This window comes from Equus caballus, chromosome 18 (assembly GCF_041296265.1).
Source record: "Equus caballus isolate H_3958 breed thoroughbred chromosome 18, TB-T2T, whole genome shotgun sequence".
Classification (NCBI taxonomy): Eukaryota; Metazoa; Chordata; class Mammalia; order Perissodactyla; family Equidae; genus Equus; species Equus caballus.
Genome location: NC_091701.1, coordinates 13,132,075 through 13,153,076, shown reverse-complemented (window position 1 = coordinate 13,153,076; position 21,002 = coordinate 13,132,075). Strand labels below are relative to the sequence as shown.

General features: G+C 40.5%; 2 long non-coding RNA genes across 3 annotated transcripts in view; both read left to right on the top strand.

The window, feature by feature from the left end:
• LOC111768883 (uncharacterized) overlaps positions 1-21,002 on the top strand; it is a 64,533-nt gene that overhangs the window by 7,866 nt on the left and 35,665 nt on the right. The gene's annotated exons all lie outside the window — the stretch shown is intronic.
• On the top strand, positions 17,368-20,158 carry LOC102150381 (uncharacterized). The gene is made up of 3 exons (XR_288702.4): positions 17,368-17,464; positions 18,958-19,138; positions 19,682-20,158. It is a non-coding gene; the product is annotated as an uncharacterized lncRNA (long non-coding RNA).

Here is a 21,002-nt window from a genome sequence, read left to right as displayed (position 1 = left end):
AGGGTTTGATGCTGTCAGAAAGTGGGAGTAGCTCTGTACTTGGGTATCTTAATAAATCTGATCTCTCAGGAGAGGAGGCCAGAATGAGGATAGCACTGTACCTGGTAAAGAAAGAAGCGGTCACTCATTCTGGCCCAGAGATGGGGGTATTCAGTGTGTTGTGCATGGCACAGTGACCTTGGTTTTGTCCTTGTTTAGACACAATTATGATGTGGCCTTGCTTTGTCTCATTTTCTTGTGATCTCAGAGAATCCTTGTCTGAGGTTGGTATTCTGTGAGTTATCTCTAGTAGGAGAATAGCAGTGTTTACATGTGAGTGCCAGGTCAAGTTCTAAATGTGAGAGGCTGCCCCTTTTTCTTTCTTACTAGCTTTCTCTCTTTCTCTCTTGGAGGGACCGTAGGCTAGCCAGTGTTTCTGTAAGAAAGTCGAGTTAGGGATGAGCAGCCCACATGTCCTGCTATAACGTGCAGCCAAGTCTGTGAGAAAGTGACTACTTTGATTGGCGAGCAGTTCAGGCAGAGCAGGGGAGAGCAACTGGGGAGGGGTTGACTATTATCTGAATTCTTGCCCTGGATAAGTGGGGAATTAGGGGTCCCAGGAGCTACTCTGGGCATACAAGGAAGCAGGACATCCCCAGAGGCTGCAGAGCATGGAGCAATCTGATCTGGTGGCTGGGGGCAAAGCTGAACACAGTGTGCACAGAATGGATCTAAGCTAAGTGGAGAGGCCAAGCACGATGTAAGAACAGGAACAGGTGATCAGAGAAGTAGTGAGATGAAATAAGAGGCTCAGGTAGTAGACCTTGGAAAAGCTTCATAAAGTACTAGAGTGGAGAGGCAAAGGGTTTATTAGATGTCGTGGTCCTCACCTACACACGGGTGGAACTCTCGAAGATGCTGGACCAGTTGGCATAAATATGACATATTAGAACTGTCGGGGAAAACATTTGCTTGAAAGTTGGGAAGGTAAAGAGTCACCAGATTATTGATATTCTTAAATGTAGTCTCCCTGTCCTCCACTTCACACAATTATTTGTTAGAGTTGATGAATTATGATGGTTAGGCTTCTGGGTGGCTATATTAGTGTTGCTGAAAGATTGGTATTGCCTAGAAATCTTTCCTACCCTGAATCACAAAGATGACCCGCCTCCAACTTTAGGCATCCTAGAGCCCACTAGCAAACTGCTATAGAGTGAAAGTTTATGTCTCCCCCGATTCATCTGTTGAAACTTGATCCCCAATGTGATGGTATTAGGAGGTGGGGCCTTTGGGAGGTGATTAGATTATGAGGGTGGAGCCCTCATGAATGGAATTAGTACCTTTATAAAAGAGACCCCACAGATCTCACTTGCCCCTTCCACCATGTGAGGCCACAGAGAGAAGATGAGAAGATGACCATCAGTGAACTAGGAAGCAGGTCTCCATCTAACACTGAATCTATTGGTGCCTTGATCTTGGACTTCCCAGACTTCAGAGCTGTGAGAAATAAATTTCTGTGGTTTATAAGCCACCCAGTCTATGGTATTTTGTTATATCAGCCTGAATAAACTCAGAAACAAACCTATTGTGTTTGCAAAGGATAGAGCTCTTTCTTCTCCACCTGTCTCATAATTTACCCCCTGGCTGGTATGTCTGAAATTGAGATATTTTCCCTAGCAAAGTCAATGCTGGGAGCTTCCCTTCCTTTGGCCCAGCTCCAGCCAGTGCTCACCATTCCAGCTCTGGGTAGAGACGACAATAAGTAGACAACTCTGAACTCTGGCAGTCTATGGCCCAATGTCCCTCTTAATTCTTCTACTGGTTCTCTACACTCTTTTCTAGATTTGTTGTCTTGTTTCTGATAAGTTAGCCTCCTTGATTTTCCTAGTTCTTACTACTAGACAACCAGGAGGTCTAGGTGCCTGCGTCTTCAAGTCTTCTTTGCCTATTAGATTTCTCATCTACCATGAAGAAACTGGCCTTTGGTCCCAAATCCTTGGGTTGCAGGGACCACCAGCTTCCAGGTCCAACCTTAGCCCTGACTTGGGCCCAAAGCTGCCCCAGTTCAGGCTCTGCTTCTCTTTCTTGATTGAACACCCATCAACACACCCTTTTTTTGGCTGTGAGGACTGCCATTGAAAATGAGAGAGGTGAAGAGAAAATGTTCAGAAGAGAACAATCTAGACTATAGGATCAACGTGATAAATATTGAGGAAGATATATCGATGGAGAGATCAGACCTGCTGGAGGTTTATCTGGTTTGATGAGGGAACCTGTCCTCAAATACGCTCTACTGATGTGGTGCTGCCAGAGGGGTTCTCCACCGCTCCCGTCAAGCTCTAAGGGATATGTTTCCTGCTTGGTCCCTGAACATGAAGCACGTGGCTCTGTTTGGCTTGTGGTCTGCAAGGCTGTGGAGTCATTTTCACCTCTTTACACTCTACCCACTATCTGTCCTGCAAACTTTTCAGCCTGGTCCCACTTCTATGTTCTAGTTCAATTACTCCAAATGATGTGTCCCCAGCTGTGATTTGAACTTCAGTCATTATATGCGCTTTTCACTTCTCGCCCATCTCCAGTTTCCTAATTTCCCAAATACCCCTTTACTCTCAGTCTAAGATATTGCATCCTATTTTACAAGGAAAAGAGAGAAGCCAATGGGGCGAGATGTCTCTATCTTCCTGCTCCCCACCACACAAACATTCTTGCATCCATACTCACCTACTCCAATGAAAATGCAAGAGGTGTCCCTCTTTCTGTTTAAGGCTACCTTTCCTTTGCCTCCTAAAGAATGGTTTCTCATTTTATTTCCCAAAATTATCTAATTGCCTTAACGCCATTTGTTAAATGTGTCCATTCTTTCCCTACCGACTTATGCCAACTTTATCATAGACTAAATTCCATTTGTTTACAGAGTTTAGACTCTTTATTTTGTTTTATTGTCAGAGATAAACCAAGCCGCACACTAGTTAAAGTGGCAAGGACAGATTTTAATCAGTAATATACTATTACAGTAAGGAAAAAAGCCCAGCATGAACTGAGCTCAACTTGCATTTGTCCAGATGTGACTGGGTGTTTTAAAGGGAGAATGAGGGAAGAGCAAGGGAGGTGATGGGAGATTCAGGAGAGTTGGGGAAGTGAAAAATTACAAAATGTGGATAGAGGGCTTTGTCCCTGTGAAACCCACCTGTGTTTGCTAACTGGCGCTTATCAAAGTTAGACTCCTCCACTCCCACAGAGGCTGGGAGACAGGGCCCTATATTCAGCTGTTGGCTGGAATGAACAGTAAATTCTTTCAGCAGCCATGAGTTTTCTCAATCAGGCACTTTATGGGGGTCTAGAGTCATCTTAGAGAGATGGCCTTGAGCTGCTAGAAGCTATGTTATGTTTTATTCAAGTCATTATAGGCCAAGGTTGAGGCCTAGCCCGGAAAGGGCTCAGAGGAGCCTAACTAGAGTTTGGTCAAGAGAATCTTAGTCTCTAAGCATCCCTTGTCTATTCTTGCATCAATGCCATAGTATTTTAAGTATTATAGCTTTATATTGCATTTTATACTTAATAGAGGTTATTACTGTGTGTTTGTTTGCTTGTTTGTTTATTGTCTTCTTACCAGAAGTGAAGAGGTTATCATTTTGCTTGCTGTTGGCTCTCCAGCACGTGGTGGGGTCTCAGTAGCTCTTTACTCACTGAGTGAATGTTCTGTGCCAATCTCTCCCTCTCAATTGCTTCCTTCTTATCAACATTTAAACAAAATCTTTCACTAAAAACATAAAACCATTCTCCCTGTACTCCACGTTCCCTCCAACTACAACTGTATCTTTTTCTATTTCTTCACAGTCATGCTTTTGTTCAGAATGTTGTCACACTACCTCCTCATCCCATTCACTCCCTACTTCCTTAAGTCTGACTTCCACCGGTCGCTCTCTGGAAATTCTCCTGCCATGGGGACCTAGGATCTCTGCTCCTACAATATTTCGTGCCCCTAAATCTCAACCTAAGGAAGACGCCTCCTCTGAGCTCCAGAACCATGTACCCACCTTCTGACAAACTATTTCCACCTGCTTCCTCAAACTGTGCACCATGGGGCTTAAAATCCTCCATTTCTAGGGGCTGGCCCTGTGGCCAAGTGGTTAAAGTTCTGCCCAATCCACTTCAATGGCCTGGATTGGTGAGTTTGAATCCCAGGTGTAGACCTACTCCACTTATCAGCCATGCTGTGGAGTAGTCTCACATACAAAAAATAGAGGAAGATTGGCACAGATGTTAGCTCACAGCTAGTCTTCCTCAAGCAAAGAAAAGAAAAAAAGAGGAAGATTGGCAACGGATGTTAGCTCAGGGGGAACCTTCCTCACCAAATAATAATAATAAAAAATTCCTCCCTTTCTTTTCCTAACCTGCTCTTTCTCCCATGTTCCCCATCCCAGAAAATGACATTGCTGTACATCCAGTTGTTCAAATGACAGATCCAAAACATCCTCAACAGCTCATGGTTCCTCACCCTCCAACATCCAGCTAGTCACTAAACACTTTCTAAATATATGGGCAGTTGATTCTCTTTTGGTACTTCAGGGCACGATCGCTGTTTGCCCTGATTACTACGGTAGCCTCCAATCTTCACGCCTCCCATCTTTCTTCCCCGACACTATTCTCCATTCTACAGCCAGAGTGAGCTTTTCAAATGAAACACCATTATGGTGCTGCCACTTGAAATGCATCGCTGGCCCAAACTGACTATGAAATGAAGTTCAAACTTAAGCATGAGTTCCTATCTCTGGTCTGCTCTTTAACAGCTACGTAAGTGTACACAAGTCATTCTGAGACTTAATTTCTTCATCTGTAAAATGAGAAGGATAATACTTGCCCTTCCTATTTTGTCATGAGGATGAAATGTCATCATATGTATAAAATATAAAGTACTTGATAAGTAAGGAATAATAATCAACTGCTCAATATGTATCTGTTGAGTGGATGAATGAATTGCTTCTTTCATGCTGTTCTCTATTCTGGCCCACTGGATGGGGAGGGGGACCAGACCAGTAGAGGAGACAACGTCTAGCCCCTTAAATCTGAGGGAATGCTGCTTCACAAGTCTGGGACCAGCATGTTTAGTACTGAATTTCCTTCTCCTCAAGTGTCTTTATTGTATCCATCCACAAATCCAGCTGTAGAGGAAGCACTTCAAACAGGCTCTCCTCGGCATATATCACCACCCCCTGAGGAGGATATGTTCTGTGAAGTTAAGGGAATAAATATAGATTTTTCTAGAAGGGGATAAAAAGGAAGGACTTTCACTTTTATTCAATTATCACTTCAGCACCTGTCTACATGACTTGGAAAATTCCCCTCACATCTCTCGGTGGATTCTCCGTTGTCAAAATCCCCATTCTCACTGGCTGACAGAGACTGGTTTTCAGTGCCAACAATATTTGATGTTGAAATGCAGAGGGAGGTGACACCAGGATCTCTTACTCCACATTAATCTCTTCATTATTTCTGACATAGATATTATAACGTCATCACAGATTTAATAGAGGATAATGGTAATACAATTCTAATGCATTAGGTATGATCTGGGATGACTATAGGCTAAACTTTTAATATAAAATAGATATTCTGTATGTGAAGGTAAATGAGCTTGAACACAGCCTCGCACAATGAACATCACAAAGGCAATGCCTTTACAATAGGGAGTGGGAAATGAACTTTTCATTACTGGATGTGATTGACATCTTTTTGTGTCCATTCATGGCTGCAAAACTCCCAGTGCCGTAGCAGAGAACACGAAGAATTTCTTCAACAGCTGGGATGGAGATTTTAAGGCATGAAATTATGGAAGCTTGAAGTCAATTGTTTCCAAAAATGCAGAGCAAAATGAAATAATTTTGCACCTTGCTGTTAGCCAAGATGTTTCCTTCTAAGGCATGTTTTTTTTACCCAGTGGTATCTAAATGATATATATCTTTTCAATAGCCACAGGTGGTAGGTGTCTGTTCCAAGGATTTCTCTTTAAATGTTTCCAGCAGGCCCCCATGGAGCTAAAGAAACCGGAGAAAGTCACCGCCCAGTTCTTCAGCTCCAGGCCATTCTAGTGCTTAGAACTAACTTATGTTTCCTCCCTTTTTTTTTCCCCCTCTGGCCATTATTGTCTTTCATGTGCATTTTGCATCTGGACTTTCCCTCTTTTTCTCAATGTCCTCAAGGATTAGGAATTCAATTCTGTCTGTTAGTCTCTAACTGATACCTACTCCCTTGAGTTGATTTTTTCAAAATCAGTCTCTCTGACCACAGTGAAAAGAGATGCAGCACCCTCTTTCCACTGTGGGGTCTTTAGGAGCCCCTCCCAGATGGGCTTCAAGCATTGCCCAGGCCCTCCTTGTCCTGCAAGGGGGATCAAGTGACAGGTCATCAAGATAGGATCATAAGATCCATTTTATAGATGGGAAACGAGCTTGGAAAGGCCATGTGAGCGGACCATCCTAACTCCCCAAGTCAGATTCATTGGAGACCACAAAAAAGAAGTGGAATAGAGAGAGTTTCCTATGTTTCATAACCAAAATGTTTCACAACACATTCAAGTGGGTTCGTGCAGGTGGTGACAGTTTCCTTCAACTTTGTCTGAAGAATTTCTTCCTTTAGGCGTTTCTTGAGAATTTCTCCCGACTCTAACAAGAGTAAACTATTGACTTGATAGGAAAATTTATTGCCATAACAGAAAAAAACCCAGAAAGGAAAAACCTAGCAGAAATCTGTTAACATATCTCATAGTCGTGAAGTATAATAACACGTCATGCAGAACCATGAGCACTCTAGCTGGTTTATAATGAATCAGTTTCCCACCTAGGTTTATAAGAAAAACAAAAAGCATTCTAATTTGTAAATCAGTATTTCCTAGGGTGCTGGTGAATTTGGTTTGTCTTTCTCTGAAGATACTGGATTCAAACAGGAAATCATAAGAGTCAGTAAAACTTATAAAACTGAACTGGTGAATCCAGGCTGCAAAAACACATTTTATCTTAGAAATCACCCTATCATATTAGCAAAATATTAGGGAGGGAAAGAAGTGAAGATATTTAGATTCTCAGGAGCAGAAGCACAAAGAACGAAGACTGAGCAGAGGGGATAAGAGATCTGTAGCTGGCCAGACAGCATTAATATTAATTAATATATTAATATAATATTGTTAACATTGTTGTAATGATTACCATATATTGAGGTCTTATTAGCACCAAGTGATTTATATGTATTATTTTTAGCTTGTCACAATACCTCTGTAGTGTTGCTATTATTATCCCTATATTGTAGGTGAGGAAAGAGAGTTGGAGAAATTTGCCTAAGGTTGAGAAGTTTCTGTGATAGGCAGCTCTGACAGGCCTCCCAATGACGCCCCGCCTGGTGCTTAGGTCCTTGTGTAGTCCCATCTGCTTGGCTGCAGGCTGGACCAATGAGTTTCTTCGAAGGAACAGAACATGGTAAGAGGGACGGGATATCACTTCCATGAATAGGTTATAAAAGGCTGTGATTTCTCTTCCTCTTCTCGCTAATACTTTCTCTTCTTTTTCCAATTATGTTATTGAGGCTATAATGGTTTATAACATTGTGTGATTTCAAGTATACATTGTTATTTATCAATTTCTGTATAAACTGCATCATGCTTACCACCAATAGTCTAATTTTTTATCTGTCACCATATATATGTGTCCCTTTACCCCTTTCACCCACCCCCCATTCTCTTCCTCTCTGGTAACCACTAATCTGTTCTCTTTATTCATGTGTTTGTTTATCTTCCACGTATGAGTGAAGTCATGTTGTGTTTGTCTTTCTTTGTCTGACATTTCACTTAACATAATACCCTCAAGGACCATCCATGTTGTTGCAAATGGGACGATTTTGTCTTTTTTATGGCTGAGTAGTATTTCATTGTACATATATACCACTTCTTCTTTGTCCATTCATCAGTTGATGGGCACTTGCATTGCTTCCATGCCTTGGCTATTGTGAGTAATGCTGCCATGAACCTAGGGGTGCATAAGTGTCTTTGAATTGTTGATTTCATGTTCTTTGGATAAATCCCCCAGTAGTGGGATAACTGGGTAGTATGGTATTTCTATTTTTACTTTTTTGAGCAATCTCCATACTGTTTTCCATAATGGCTGAACCAGTTTGCATTCCTACTGGCAGTGTGTGAGGGTGCCCTTTCTCCACATCCTCTCCAACATTTGTTATTTTTTGTCTAGGTAGTTATAGCCATTCTAACAGAGGTAGGGTGGTATCTCATTGTAGTTTTGATTTTCATTTCCTTAATAATTAATGATGTTGAATATCTTTTCATGTGCCTGTTGGCCATCTGTATATCTTCTTTGGGAAAATGTTGTTTAAATCCTCTGCCCAGTTTTTGATTGGGTTGTTTGTTTTTTTGTTGTTGAATTGTATGAGTTCTTTGTATACTTTGCAAATTAACTCCTTGTCAGATACATGATTAGCAAATATTTTCTCCCAGTTGGTGGGTTGTCTTTTTGTTTTGTTTATGTTTCCTTTGCCTTGTGGAAGCTCTTTAGTCTGATGTAGTCCCATTTGTTTATTTTTTCTTTTGTTTCCCATGCCCGAGTAGACACAGTATTCGAAAAGATGCGGCTAAGACCGATGTCAGAGAGTGTACTGCTTATATTTTCTTCCAGGAGTTTTATGTTTTCAGGTCTTACATTCAAGTCTCTAACATATTTTGAGTTAATATTTGTGTATGGTGTAAGAAAATGGTTTAATTTTATTCTTTTGCATGTGGCTGTCCAGTTTTCCCAAACAAGATTTATTAAAGAGACTTTCCTTTTTCCATTGTATGTTCTTGGCTCCTATGTCAAATATTAGCTGTCCATAGATGTGTGGTTTTATTTTTGGACTTTCAATTCTGTTCCATTGATCTGTGTGTCTGTTTTTGTGCCAATACCATGCTGTTTTGATTACTACAGCTTTGTAGTATCTTTTGAAGTCAGGAATTGTGATGCCTCCAGCCTTGTTCTTTTTTCTCAGGATTGATTTAGCTATTTGGGGTCTTTTGTTGTTCCATATACATTTAGGATTCTTTGCTCTATTTCTGTGAAGAATATCATTGCGATTGCATTGAATCTATAGATTGCTTTAGGTAATATGGACATTTTAACTACCTTTACTCTTCCAACTGTGTGCATGGAATATCTTTCCATTTCTTTGTCATCTTTGACTTCTTTCAATAATGTCCTATAGTTTTTAGTGTATAGTTCTTTCATCTCCTTGGTTAAATTTATCCCTAGATATTTTAGTTTTTTTGTTGCAATTGTAAATGGGATTGTATTCTTGACTTCTCTTTATGCTAGCTCATTATTAGTGTATAGAAAGGCAACTGATTTTTGTAAGTAGATTTTGTACCCTGCAACTTTGCTGTAGTTGTTGATCATTTCTAATAGTTTTCTGATGGATTCTTTAAGTGTTTTCTATAAATAGGATCATGTTGTCTGCAAACAGTGAGCGTTTCACTTCTTCCTTTCCAATTTGGATACCTTTTATTTCTTTTTCTTGCTAATTGCTCTGGCCCAAACCTCCAGTGCCATGGTGAATAGGAGTGGTGAGAGTGGGCACCCTTGTCTTGTTCTTGTTCTCAGAGGGATGGCTTTCAGTTTTTCACCATTGAGTATGATGTTGGCTGTGAGTTTGTCATATATGGCCTTTATCATATTGAAGTACTTTCCTTCTTTTTTTTTTTTTTTTTTTTGAGAAATATTAGCCCTGAGCTAACTACTGCCAGTCCTCTTTTCACTGAGGAAGATTGGCCCTGACCTAACATCTGTGCCCATCTTCCTCTACTTTAAATGTGGGACGCCTACCAGAGCACGGCATGCTGAGCGGTGCCATGTCCACACCCAGGATCTGAACCGGTGAACCCCGGACCTCCGAGAAGCGGAACATGTGAACTTAACCGCTGTGCCACCGGGCCAGCCCAGTAGTTTCCTTCTATATCCATTTTATTGAGAAGTTTTATCATAAATGGATGTTGGATTTTCTTAAATGCTTTCTCCACATCTACTGAGATGATCATGTGATTTTTAATCCTCACTTTGTTAATGTATTATATCATATTGATTGATTTGCAGATGTTGAACCATCCCTGAATCCCAGGCATAAATCCCACTTGATCATGGCATATGATTGTTTTAATGTATTGGTGTATTCAGTTTGCCAATATTTTGTTGAGGATTTTTGCATCTATGTTCCTCAGTGATATTGGCCTGTAACGTTCTTTCTTTGTGTTGTCTTTGTCCAGTTTTGGTATCAGGGTAATCTTGCTCTCATAGAATGAGTTATAAAGATTTCCATCTTCTTCAATTTTTTGTAATAGTTTGAGACGGATAGGTGTTAAATCCTCTTTCACTGTTTCGTAGAATTCTCCAGAGAAGCCATCTGGTCCTGGACTTTGTTTTTTGGGAGGTTTTTGATTATTGTTACTGTCTCTTTACTTGTGATTGGTCTATTCAGATTCTTTATTTCTTCTTGATTCAGTTTTGGGAGGTTGTATGAGTCTAAGAATTTTTCCATTTCTTCTAGGTTATCTAATTAGTTGGAATATAGTTTGTCATAGTATTCTTTTATAATCTTTTGTGCTTCTGTGGTGTTCATTGCAACTTCTCCTGTTTCATTGCTAATTTTATTTATCTGAGCCTTCACTCTTTTTTTCTTAGTGAGTCTGGCTAAGGGTTGATCAATTTTGTTTATCTTTTGCATGAACCAGCTCTTAGTTTCACTGATCCTTTCTACCACTTTTTGGGTCTCCAGTTCATTTATTTATGCTCTAATTTTTATTATTTCTCTCCTTCTGCTGACTTTGGGCTTTGTTTTTCTTTTTCTAGTTATGTTATATGTAGTTTAAGATTACTTATTTGAGGTTTTTCTTGTTTGTTGAGGTGGGCCTGTATTGCTATGAATTTCCCCTAGAACCACTTTTGCTGTATCCCTTATGAGTTGGTATTTTGTATTTACATTTTCATTTGTCTCCAGGTATTTTTTGATTTCTTCATTGAGTCTGTGGTTATTCAGTAACATGTTGTTTAGTCTCCACATATTTGTGAGTTTCTCAGCTTTTTTCTTGTAGTTTATTTCTAGTTTCATAGCATTGTGGTTGGAAAAAATTCTTGATATGATTTCAATCTTCTTAAGTTTATTGAGGTTTGCCTTGTTTCCCAGCATATGGTCTATCTTTGAGAACATCCCATGTGTACTTGAGAAAAATGTGTATTCTGCTGTATTTGGATGGAATATTCTGTATATATTATTGTCCATCTCGTCTAGTGTTCCATTTAAGCCCACTATTTCCTTGTTGACTTTCTGTCTGAGTGATCTATCCATTGAGGTTCCCTACTATTATTGTGTCGTTGTTAGTTTCTCCTTTTAGGTCTGTTAATCATTGCTTTATATACTTTGGTGCTCCTGTGTTAGGTGCATATATATTTATAAGTATTATGTCCTCTTGGTGGAGTGTCCCTTTTATCATTCTATTGTGCCTCTCTTTGTCTCTCACTGCCTTTTTTTAATCTTGAGTCTGCTTTGTATGATATAAGTATGGCAATATCTGCTTTCTTTTGCTTGCCTTTTGGTTGCAGTATTGTCTTCTATCCCTTCACTCTGAGTCTGTGTTTGTCTTTAGAGCTAAGATGTATTTCCTGTAGGCAGCATATTGTTGGATCTTGTTTTTTTCTTGGTGAGGAAGATAGGCTCTGAACTAACATCTGTTGCCAATCTTCCTCTTTTTGCTTGATGAAGATTGTCACCAAGCTAACATCTGTTCCAATCTTCCTCTATTTTATGTGGGATTCTGCCACATCATGGCTTGATAAGTTGTGCTAGGTCCGTGCCCAGGATCTGAACCTGTGAACCTTGGGCCACCAAAGCAGAGTGTGCCAACTCAACCACTATGCCATTGGGCCGGCCCCTTGGGTCTCGTTTTTTAATCCAGCCAGCCACTCTTGGTCTTTCAATTGGAAAATTCAATCCACTTACATTTAGAGTGATTATTGTTATACGAGGGCTTAATACTGCCATTTTATCTCTTGTTTTCTGGTTATTCTATGTTTCCTTGTTTCTCTTCCCTCGTATTTCTGACTGCCATTTCAGTTTGGTGGTTTTCTGTGATGGTTTTCTCTTTATTTATGATTTATGTCTCTGCTCTGATTTGTTGTTTAGTTGGTTACCATGAGATTTGTATAAAAGATCTCTTAGATGAGAGAGTCCATCTTCTGATAGCCTCTTATCTCCATTATCTTAAGCAGGTTCCATCCCTTTCCTCTTCCCCTTCTAAGTTATTGTTACTACAAATTATTCTATTTGTTTTGTGAGTTTGTGATTAAAAGGAAATGTTTATAGTTATTTTTGATGCTTTCCTTACTTTTATCTTTTATGTTATAATTAAGTATTTGCTAACCTGTTCTGATAGATAGCTGCAATTTTCTGATTTTTGTCTATTTATTCCTTGCTCAAGGCTCTGTAAATCTTTACCTTTTTGTTTCAGGTATGAGGGCACCCTTGATCATTTCTTGTAATGGAGGCAGGTGGTGATGAACTCCCTCAGCTTTACTTTATCTGAAATAAAAACTTTCCAGTTTTTATTTCTCCATCATATGTAAAGGATAGTTTCACTGGATAGAGTATTCTTGGCTGGAAGTTTAATTTATAAAATAGGGAGTGAATACAGGGCAAGCATATTTCCTAAGAAGGAAATTTGGTGACATTCTGGATTAGTGCAAGTGTTGGGCTGCATAGCATGGCTTTTACCCTCATAGTTAAATTTCAATACATATTTAACTAAAATGGCAATAATAACTAGAAGAAAAGGTAGTTGATATAGTACAAGATATCAGTGATTGAGAAAATAATGTCCTCCTACCGTCACTCTCGTTTCTTACAGGTTTTTGATTTTTCCATTGGTTACTGTCATTATTCTAAATAATAGACCAGGAGTTCTTGATTTATGGACTCCCTCATTTGGAAGACGAAGAATTTAATTCATCTACACACACTAACTTCACCTTCCTTTCTATGTCTCCTCTGAATTTGTTGGTTAAATTGCTATTTTCAATTTTATTGATGATCTTTTAAATGTTAACTAACTCACTGAAACTTCTACTTCTAGCTCTATCTGTTTTAGACACTCTCTCTTGATTAATAATTATTCAGAAGTAAACTACTACTTGTATGTTACTTTCCATTTTTTCTCCTCCTGATTCACTTTCCATCCTCCATCAGTTTCATTTTTGTATATTATTAAGGTTTTGACATTGATATTCTGTTCTGTAATTACAATTATGTCTTAAGTGCATTGTCTATACATTTATTCTAGATATTAAAATGAATAAATAAAATTTATGACATCATGATAAGTAAATATAGTTTACTGCAGAACTAACTAGTGTGATTAGATCCATGCGGAAAATAAACGTAATTTTATATCATCAAACTAGTGATACTTGTAGGAGAATGTTCCAAGTGTTAAGGCCAAGGGGATTCTCTTTTTCTTAATATGCCATCAATTGCTCAAGTTAATGTCATAATTTAGTGTGCTTTGCTTTCAACTTGTCATGACTTTCTTGTGCTTTTTCATTTTTTTAATTAATTAATTTATTTTTTATTTTTTGGGGATGGGGGGAGGGCACAGAGGGGGAAGTGGTGTACCCACAACATGACTAACAAAAATGTGCTTTTTCATTTTTACTGGAGCTTATATTTCTTTTCTTTTTCCTTTTTGAGAAAAGAAGCTGTACATCTCAGCTGGTACTTGAATATTTCAGCTTCTGCTTCAATCATAATATTTGTTGAATAAAATTTTATTTCTTTTGAAGAAAATTCTCTTGGGACCCTCTAACTGCTGGTTCTAATTTATGTCAAGCTTATATTTCTTTCATTGTGCCCTGTAGTAGTTTCCTGGTTTCTTAGAGTCCATGACTTCTTATTTCCTAGATTCCTTTTTCATTCATTGAATGACATCCTCAACTAATTTTTTTCATGAAGAGTGTGTGGTGGGTAAATTTTACAGAATTGTATGTATTATAATATCTCCCTTCCCTCTTCATTGATAGTTTTCCTGGGTATGGAATTCCAGTTTCAATAGCATTTTCCTTCAGAACATTAACAGCATTGCTCCATTGTCTTCCAGGATCTAGTCAATCTTAAATCAACATATTTTTTAGTTCTGGAGAATTTCTCTCCTAGTTTGTCATTGATTATTTTGTCCCTGCGATGTTCTCTTTTCTTTTTCACCTGGAACACTTATGAGGTAGATGTTGATCTCCCGGATTATTCCTCTATGTTTCTTACTTTTAAAAAATTTCACATTTCTATTTCTTTGCACTTTTGCAAAAAAATTTTAGTAGCTTTCTCTAATCAGTTCTTTTTAACCCTTTGTATTTGTTTTTATTTAGACCATCTTATTTTTAATTTCTAATATTTATTTTTAAAATTATCTTATTGCTCCTATTTAGTAGTATCCTATTCTTGTTTTTTAATTTCTTTGAACATATTTTAATTATTAACCTTAAAATCTCTCTTTCCTCTGATGTAACATATTCTTTGGTCCTTCCATTCTGTACTACTGGTTTCCTCAAACATCTGCTGATTGTTGGTTATCTTTTCATAATCTGAATTAAGTTCTGAGATGTGTAGTACAAATGGTTGGTGTGGGTTTCCTCTGCTGTTTTCCTGACATACCTTGTTTGCCTCTAAATGGGACAGCTGCATGGAAGCTTTAGTTTGTGGGTGGCAGGTCCATAGCAGGCTTCACATTGGGGTTCTTGAGGTGAGGGGAAGGGACCTTGCCTTTTCCCAAATGCCAAAATAAGACAGCTTTACTCTGCAACGCCAACACTTGCACTTGAGGACCTGGGCTTTGCCCAGAGGTATTTTCTGTGTTTAGAAAGGGCTTTCTGATTTTATGTTGAGGGTACATACCGTCCCTGCCAATCTCTCTGTCCACATGGGCATGGGGAATAAGGAAGATTTTTTTTTGGTGCAGTTGTTGCATATATGACTTATTGGCATCATCCTGATTCCAGTAAAGAAATCCCTTCATCTAGTCTTCCCTCGCCAATTCTGCAGCCTATTCTTATGCCCTTGACATGGATTATGAACTATGAGTTGATGGGCGTTTTGGGGGGTTACTCTTTAGCAAGTCTCATAGGTGGTCTGGCTTCTCTCTTTAGAGTATGGGGTGCTTTACTTTTGCTCTCAGCTTTAGTGCCTCAGCAGAAACAGGGACAAGAAGAATAGCCTTCTTTTAACATCTTCTTGGAGGTAAAAGCATAATGATGCTCCACCCACAGTCTGGACTCTTTCTTCAGATCAGACTCTCCCAAGGTTAGAGACTATCTTTTCCCTCTCTGTTTCTGTCCACCAATGATGCTGGTGCTAGTGAGCCAGGAGATGCGACAAGGAGACTGGACAACGGTGGTGCGAGTGCACAAAGAAGGGACCCTCGGGGTTGGGGGGAGACTTGGAGAGGAGCCAGAGCTGAGCTGAGGAGAAAGGCCTGCGGAATTTTTCTGCCCCAAGCTGAAAGCTCCGGTTGTGATACACTAATTATCCCAGAGCCAAAGCTGCTCTGTTTTTCTAGAAATAATATGGCCAAGGCAATAGACTTAGCTTTGTAAAGTGTCAAGTCTTGGGGCAAAAAGAGAAATAAAAAGACAAAGAAATAAAAAAGACCAAGCCGGCTGGTTGGAGACAGGGGAGAGTGTCCTGTGTGCTGATGCGCTCTGAAGTTCCGCTCTGAGTGCAGCTGGCTCCGCAGCTCCAGCTGCCTCCCGCGCTTATGCCTTAACTCTGAAAATGTGAAATTGTGTTCTCCCGTCAGGAGAAAACCTTCTTGACAGTTGCAAGGGCTTGGCGGGAGTGTTTGGAGCAGGGTTGTGCAGGCGCGGCGATTAGGCGGCGCTTTGCTGGCTGACAGTCTGTCACTCCCAGGGTTAATCCTGGCCGGCAGCTCGGCAGGGAGACGCTGCGCTGGACAGGGCGGAGAAGGCCCTCCGGAGAAGGCAGCCTTCTCTTCTCGCCAGCGTCTGCTCTAAAGCAGGGGTCCTGCCACTGGGGGAAGAGGCCACATTCTCCGTGGGGCTGAAATAATCGAGAAAATCCGCTCACGTTCCGGTAGAGAAATGGCAGTAGTTTTTTTCATTTCAGCACTCAGAATTCTCACATGTGGCTGGATGACGTGGTTTCCAGATGTCCACGACATTCATATTAAGGACTGGAAATAAAATAATTGGAACTAGCATTTTTGTTGCATCCACGTAGTAGGCCCTGTCATAGAGTGCTTTCAGCACATTATTTCATTCCGTCTTTACAACCTCCTTCAGAGACGGTCTCACTGTCTCCATTTCCCACATGTGTATGCAGAAGAACCAAAATTTGAATGCAGATCTGGCTGGCTTTCCATTCACATCTGTGTTTATCAGAGTAGAGAGTACTTGTCAAGCATTGCATTAAATTCCCCATTCACTACTAATTTAGATGGTTTTAGGTAAATTAACCCCTTTGGGCTTCATATTTCTTATCTGTAAAATAGGGATAAAAATAATATCAATCGTATCAGCTTTGTGAACTGTTCTTTGGGTTAAATATATACATAAAACTCACTACATGCCTGGTACATAGTATAGATTCAATAAATACTTGTTGAATAAATGAGTGAAAAGCAATAATGGTTTTACAGAACACCCATTTCCTTACAGCAGGGTTTCTCAACTTTGGCACTATTGACATTTTGGACTGGATAATTCTTTCTTGTAGCGGCTGGCCTGTGCATTGTAGGATGTCTAGCAGCATCCCTGACCACTCCGCACTAGATGTCAGTAGCAACTCCCCCCAGTTATTTTAACCAAAAATGTCTCCAGACATTGCCAAATATTCCCCGAGGGCAAAACCGCCCCATTGAGAACCACCGCCTCAGAGGGAGCCAATTCCGCCTTGGACACCACAGAGAAGCAATCTGTAGATAGTCAATAGTTAAGATAGTCAATAGTGAATAATTGAGACTTCGTCGTTTCTGTGGCAACTACTCAACTCTGCCACTGTACCTCAACAGCAGCCATAGACAATTGATACACAAATAAGGGTTACTTGTTCCAGTAAAACTTCATTTACAAAAACAGGCTGGCGCACGGGCTGTCGTTTGCTCTTTCCCACTATAAAGCAAATGCAGCATGAGCAGCAGCAGAGTATCCTCTTTAGATATGTCACACTGTTACAGTGCCATACAACCTGGGACTGATCTAACATATAGGCAGCTTGGACTTTGTGGACATGTGGACTGTGAGAAGGGCCCCTATGAAGCCCTCTGCCTCATAGGCTAGGCATGGTGCCTGCAACATCACAATGGAAGGGTCATCTTGCAGAGAGTCAAGCATGGCTTGTTGACCAGTATCCTCTCCAGAAGAGCACAATCCTAGAAGAGGGCTAGAAGATAAAGCTGTTTTCAGTGAGTACCACCTACATGTGAATGAATTTCTCCATTCAGAGGGATTCTTGATCCTCTGTAGCCACTGAACCTAGAAAGATAAGGGAGTGAGGCAGGGGAACAGACCTGCAAAGAGGGGACAAGTATATAAAATTGTGCAGCTGGGGCCCTGAGCACAACCTTGGCTGACTTCTCAAATCTGCCTCTTAAGAACATCTCTAGTTTAGACTGAAGGGGAAATGGCACAAAACTGAACTCTCTTATTTGGCAAGGGTATTAAGTAGGCTGACCAATGGGACTTTGTTAATAAGGAACCTTGAAATCCTTCCCTAAATGGTACCCTATAACCATCATGTCCTCAGCATATGGGTTAAAGCATGTCCCTTGTTACCATGATGATACTCGACACATCTGTCTCGATAGGACACAAATATTAACCTGCCACAAACACACTCTCACATGCCACAGTCAGAATCCTGCCAAATGTGAGCAAGCAATGGAAAGTAAGGCGTCTGAGTTAGATTTGTTTGGGATCCATGGCCTTATTTCATTTAGCTCATCTCTATCTCCTGTGAAACAAGGAAACATTTAAAAATATCTCTGACGTGAGGGTATGCTTTCTTTCTGATGTTGCTGTTCTAGCTTCCTGGTGGTCTCAACATTAAGATTCTGTTCTCACCACCACAGCATGGGTTTGTTTCCCCATCAGGGAACCACACCACCCATCTAAAGTCTGTCAGTTGTCATACTGTGGTGGCTGTTTGTTGCTGTGATGCTGAAAGCTATGCCACCTGGTATTTGAAATACCAGCAGGGGTCGCCCATGGTGGACAGGTTTCAGAGGAGCTTCCAGACTAGAAAGACTAGGAAGAAGGACCTGGCCACCCACTTCCAAAAACATTGACCATGAAAACCCTGTGAATAGCAGCAGAGCATTGCCTGATATAGCACTGGAAGGTGAGAGGGTGGCCCAGAAAGACCAGGCAGGGTTCTGCTCTGCTGTAGCATGGTCTCTAGGAGTTGGAATCACCTTGATGGCACTAACAGAAAACAAACACAACTATAGCTTCCAGTGCAGATGGGGAAGTCGGTGAGGTGTAAGCAGCCATCATGGGAGGATTCAAGAAAGCTCTTTAAAGGGGCTGACTTAGCTGTTAGATCCACTTTGTCTACCTAGTCTGCTCTATCCCTTTATTTCTGCTTGCAACTTGGTTGTAAAGGATAAAGTTTTTGCAGCTACTCTGTACTCAGGAGTCTGGGTTGTTGGTGACATTATAAAGCTGCCACCAAGTCCTGGATAGCCTATCCTTGGACCTATCATTATAAGAATGAAAAATAAACATCTTTAAGAAGGTATTTTGGGAGACTGTTCTTCTACAACTGCAGTAGCTTAAAGGTGACCACAGATTTTTTTCCATGCTTGTCCTAGAGAGGTAGAATCTATTTCCCTTATCTTTGAATCTAGCCCTATGGACTGTTTTGATCAATGGAATGCAGCAATAGTGTATCTTCTAGGGCTGGGCTTGGAGAGATATGCAGCTTCGACCTGTGCTGCTTAGAACATCCCCTCCTGGAACCCCGCGATGCTGTGAGAAGCCCACACTACATGGCGAGACCACATGGGGGAAAACTGAGACACTCTGATCAACAGCCCAGTGCTTCTCTCTGCTGACAGCCAGCATTGATGTCCAGCCAAGTAAGTGAGCCTTCTAGCATGTTCCAACACAGTCAAGACTCCAGATAACAGCAGCCTTTGCTAATGCCACATTGAACCAAAGAACCATGCAGCTGAGCCTAGTCTTCCAGTTGGCACCACAAAAGCATCAGATATGTGAGTGAGTCCTCTCAGAGGTACCAACCCATCCAGTCTTCAGATAACTGCAGCCCCAGCTGACATCACATGGAACAGAAGAACCACCCAGCTAAGCCCAGTCAAGCCACAGATTCATGAGAGACAATGAATGCTTGTTGTTTTTAAGGCACACCAATATGGTGACTGAAAAAATGAATCATTCAGGGATTGAATTAAGATTGCAGTGTGAGTAGGGAAATTGGAAAACATCAGAAAAGTGTCATCTCAAGTATATATTAATAATTGAGAAGTGTGGGGGCCTAATTCTTAGCCTAATTGCATATTTTTAAATCCCCTGAACTAAGAAATGAACATGAAAACTGGCCTAGTAGTGGTAAACCTCTAGAGTTCTGGGCTAACCAACACTGAGACCATCCCATCCTACAGGTCTGCCAGCATGACCCTGGGAACACACAACACCCCACCACCCCTGAAGACAATTCCTGCTGATGACCTGATGGGTGAGAATTATCACGCACACGAGGAGATACGGTGTATGACTTGCAGTACATACAGCGAAGGAACAAAGACCACGGCCTTGAATGATAGGCAATAAAGAAAGAAGAAAAGGACTTTAAAATTTATATATTTAAAATAGTCAAAAGATGAAGAAAGAATTAAATCCATAAGGTAGTAAGGGGATATTATGAAAAAAGAGCAAGAATGGTTGAACAAAAAACGAAACTGAAATTCTAGAAATGAAAAGCAATTGGAATTTAAAAAGTCTCATTGGATGTACTAGACAGTAGACTACATATATCTCACACACACACAAAGAATTAGTGAATCTGAAGCCAGATCTGAGCACTTAAAATACAGCACAAAGAGCTAACGAGATACAAAATAAAAAGGAGTTAAAAGACACAGTGGGCTATACTGAGTAGTTCCAACACCGGTCTAACGGGGATCCAAGGAAGAGAATATAAAGGGAATGTGGTGGGTTGTACAATTCGTCTAGAAACAAATATCTGAGTCCTTGAGTTGGAAAATGATTGAGTCCCAAATAACAGCACTTGCTGCACAACTAAATTATGAGTTGAGAATATATATATTATTTAAATGTAATTGTAACTTTATTAGAACTCATTTTCATATCATATCTTTTGTAATTTCCGCTATCAACAAGGCTGGATCTTTGGTCTATCTTTCTTCATTTTCTCTGGCCCTTTCCCCCATATCTGTGTCTTTCCTCACTGTGTTTTCCTTATCAGGAATGCCCAAGTCCATCCCCAAGGCCGAGCAGAGCCCTACCACCTCCTGGAAGCCTCCTCTGACCTCCCGGGCATTGTCTCTACTTTCTCTGAAATTCTACAGCGTGAAGTCTGTTCACTTTTTTGGCTGTTAGTCCATTGGCTTTTTAATGAGCTCTTTGGGAGCTCTTTCAAGTTGAGGGCCTCACTTCATATTTCTCTGGGCTCCCCAGTGACTTAATTTGTTCTCAATAAATGTTAGTCCGCTAATTGATGGCTAAACCTCTAAAGATTTGTGAGAGTAATTTTTGGGAAGATCAAAGGGATAACAATGGGAAAGTGTGTTGAAAGCTTTTATAAGAGCCTGATGTTACCGCCCCTGCACCTCTACGAAAATAACAACAACTGCTGGGGCCGGCCCAGTGGCACAGTGGTTAAGTTCACACGTTCTGCTTCTCGGCGGCCCAGGGTTTGCCGGTTCGAATCCTGGGTACAGACATGGAACCACTTGGCAAATA